This window comes from Austrofundulus limnaeus, unplaced genomic scaffold, assembly GCF_001266775.1.
Source record: "Austrofundulus limnaeus strain Quisiro unplaced genomic scaffold, Austrofundulus_limnaeus-1.0 Scaffold624, whole genome shotgun sequence".
Taxonomy (NCBI): domain Eukaryota; kingdom Metazoa; phylum Chordata; class Actinopteri; order Cyprinodontiformes; family Rivulidae; genus Austrofundulus; species Austrofundulus limnaeus.
This window is the reverse complement of record NW_013953026.1, coordinates 85,347-88,539: the sequence shown is the minus strand read 5'-3', so window position 1 is coordinate 88,539 and position 3,193 is coordinate 85,347.

Genomic DNA, 3,193 nt, shown 5'->3' with positions numbered 1-3,193 from the left:
ACAATATCCCATCCTTGTCAACATTATTACAAATAACTTCATTTCTGGACATTTATGGTTTGATTTCTTTGTATGTATGGATCACTTGGATTGTTACCGACATCTGGTGAAAATTTCATGTCATTAGCACCTCTAGTAATATATTTACTGAGAAAAATGGTGACGTGTTCAATACTTATTTTACTCGCTGTATGTGTTCATGCTTTTTTTGTTCGTGTAAGACGACCTGCTGTGTTCCTCCTGCAGCTGTWAGAGGCCTGTCTGGCAACACAAACATATAGAAATTAACAGTGAGCCATTTTGGATGTAATAAGAGTCAATCATTAGTGCAGTCTTTAAAGGAACAGTCCACATGTAGAAAAGTCTCAAATAAAAAAAAAAAGTACTACAGAACTAATTTCTTTCTCAGGATTAAAATTGTAATTATCACCTCCAACCTGTTCATCAGTTCAGAGGATGTTGTCTCCTTCTCACCACCTGTGGTCTGTGTGAGAAAGTTACAGGTGTTGATGTTTCCAGGTTAGCCAGCTTCAGAGGCCAGGGCCCCTTTTCAGAAAGCAGACTTAACAAACCCTGGGTTAATGCAGATACTCTGAGTCAACTTACCCCGCTCTGTGATACTCAGGATTTTCATTTTCAGAACAGGTGGTATCAACTGGTAATCCTGAGTCAAGTTACCCCTGAGTTAAGTTGGAGCAGGAAGCCCTCATCAGTGGAAGTCAGACAATGTGATTCACCAATGCAACGGGAGAAGATAATAAGACMATGCATTTCTCGGCTGAAACTATAAATATTAATGATGGCAAATGGAAAATATCATTATATATTTAAAGAAATAAAATAAAAAAGCAATACTGTTGCTGCTGCAAGAGAAAGAGAGTTAATGTGGCAGAGAATTGATGATCATGTCAATGATTATGATTTTACATGAATCTAAACTTTTATTCTTTTATTTTTTATTTAAGTGGATAAAAGTGAGCGTGTGTGCTTTATGTGTGTGTGTAACTGAACCCAGCCAGTACTAAATGGACATGGCAGCAGATAAAGATTAAATATGAGAACTTAGTAAAATCAGGTAAGGTCTTATGTTCAACTTTTAACAAATAAATTACATAATTCACTGCTTCAACACACAAAATTATTGTTTCTCCCCCCCAAAAAAACAACATGTATTACTCCATCTTCTCTCTGCCAATATTTACTATRAGTTTATTTTACTTTTCATTGAGAATCAGAATGATTGTTAATTTTTCACATAAACAGCTGTGATGGACGATCAGCTGAAGAGGCTCCAGCTCCTCTGGAGCTCAATTTTCTTCTGTCGTTTTTTTTCCAGCAGTGTATTTCATTTAAAAAAAAACTGAATAAATTCTATTTGCAATAAAATAAAAATATATACTTCTGTAAGAATTTAAAACTTTGATCATAACTTCATTAGAGAGCAGAAATGTAAATGAAATTTGATCATTTTTCTGCCCCTAAAGCTTCCTGTGAAACAGCTACAAGCTGGACTTTAAAAAGAAAAAAGATTCAAACCTGAGCAGTTAAAAACATTTAAAAATTCTCAAACAGATTCATGTGGAAATGACAAGACRTCTAATCTTGGTCTTATCACTCTCTCCTGACATAAATTTCTGCAGATTATTAACTCCAACATCTACAGGTTGCTTTAGAAAAGGACACTTCCTGTCTGACTCTGTCCTCATGCAGCTCTCAGCTAAAAAGTGAGACAAACTCAGTTCAAGTGATCCTGCTGCAGAGCAGGGTTGGTTCAAGTTGTGGAGGTAAGTTAATTCAGGATAACTGCTATCTGGCTTCCTGAAACCCAAAACCCAGGATTTCCACTCATCCTGCTTTCTGAAACGGTGGTATTTAAGGCAGAGCTGTGTGTTTGTGTCCAGGTGCTGGAGGATGAAATGAAGTAATGTCACAGCGTTGTCCACTGATCTGTTAAAGTGCTAGGCAAACTTTGTTTTTACCACACCAAAGTTTAGCTCAGTATTGAAATATTTAGGTTATTTTCTTTTTTTTAGTTCAGATGGCTGTGTGTGAATATCCAGTGATTATTTTAACAATTTCATTAGAACTTGTCCAGTTCATGAAAAAATCTTAAAGACATGAATAAAAGCATTTATCGCCCAATTCAGTTTATAAATGTCATCATCTTGAATAAACAACTAAATTACTGTGTTCCATAAGTATAAGATTTTTTCATGAGTTTAATTAACGGTGCGGCATTCAACTTTTTTTTTCAAAAACTCTTTAAAACAATTACAACACATTCTTGCAACAACTGGTCGAGGCTTAATGCATGGAAATATCAAAATGTTGATTTAAAAAAATAAAACATGGGCAGGTTACAAATGAAATTCATTACAAAGTGTTTCTGTCTTTAAAACTTTTGCATTTGTACGGTATTTTAAAGTGGACATGAAGAAAATAAACAAGCAAAAAAACTAAATCTGGGGTTTATTCTAGAATATTTATGACTGGATATGAAATTTAGCTAGTAATGAAATTAGATTTACAACAAAAACTTTCTTACTTGGAGTTTTCATACAAATAAAGCCAAATAGTATAAATGGTGAGACAACATAAAACTTTCTATTCATAAATAACTTTTTCTTTCTAAAATAACTGCACATATGAGCTGTCCCAAAAAAGATGAGTGATGGTTTCCTCAGAGCTGTGGCAGAATCAACACGTTGGGTCGATGTTTGATCGATACCAGTTTATTAACAGAACAGCATCTATGCTGAATCTTTAGGCACACTTCTCAAATCTTATTTGTTATGAATTTTTTTTGTAACAACCAAACATTTTTCCAACAGATATCCTTTAATGAATTATTCCAGAAAAATACAGAAGCAGGTTTACTAATACAGTCCGGAATTATCAGACCTACATTTGTTTGTTAGTTAGTTTGTTTGACTTAAAAAGGGATCAGAGTTCCCAATAAATAAAATTTAATCAGCATAACTAGTATGGTTTGTACAGAAGTAGACAACATTTTCACTCCAATAGTATGAAACACAATTTGCAAATTCTCAGGGCAGAACTGGGAAATTATGCTGTGAGAAATTCATTATAGGAGTAAGTATTACCCTCTTTGTTAAATAACTGATGTACACAAATAATGCATTTCCATCCATCCATCCATCCATCCATCCATCCATCCATCCATCCATCCATC